The sequence below is a fragment of the Montipora capricornis genome, chromosome 10, assembly GCF_036669925.1.
Source record: "Montipora capricornis isolate CH-2021 chromosome 10, ASM3666992v2, whole genome shotgun sequence".
NCBI lineage: Eukaryota > Metazoa > Cnidaria > Anthozoa > Scleractinia > Acroporidae > Montipora > Montipora capricornis.
Genome location: NC_090892.1, coordinates 20,027,805 through 20,028,271, shown reverse-complemented (window position 1 = coordinate 20,028,271; position 467 = coordinate 20,027,805). Strand labels below are relative to the sequence as shown.

The 467-nt window shown below is 36.2% G+C and overlaps 1 protein-coding gene across 2 annotated transcripts in view; it reads left to right on the top strand.

Annotated features, from left to right (window-relative positions):
* Positions 1-173, top strand: part of LOC138018385 (adenosine receptor A3-like) — a 75,794-nt gene extending 75,621 nt beyond the window's left edge. For both annotated transcript variants that reach the window (XM_068865002.1, XM_068865001.1), the window contains one exon: positions 1-173. This exon is cut by the window's left edge and continues 779 nt beyond it. The gene's annotated coding sequence lies outside the window, so the exon portion shown is untranslated.
* Positions 174-467: the final 294 nt, after the last annotated feature.

Genomic DNA, 467 nt, shown 5'->3' with positions numbered 1-467 from the left:
CATTACCCCCTTTGATATACTTTACACTTTCGACATCATTTATTAATCTCTGAGACTGACCATTTTAAATTATACATTTTATTGCATTGTATAGTTTGCAGTTCACCAAATAAATATTGATTGACTTTATCGCGTGGAATTGGCTTTTATGTTTGCTTTGGAAAAACACATTTGCGGTACACATGTATGACCCTGGCCTCGGTTGTTTAAAATGAAAGGTGGATAACGCTATCCACTGGATAAATCGCTAAACCAATTGAGTTATCCAGTTGATAGCGCTATGAGCCCTTTGAAGAGCTGGGGCCTGATGTGTCCATTACAAGGATTTATAACTAAAACGTTTTTTTTGGATTTTTTTCTCGCCTTATGTGATTGCCGAGCCAAGGATTGAGTTTAAAAAACAAATTCGTTTATAACCGAAGACTGATTTAGTAGTTTTGGAAGCAATGAATACTATGCGATGCAGC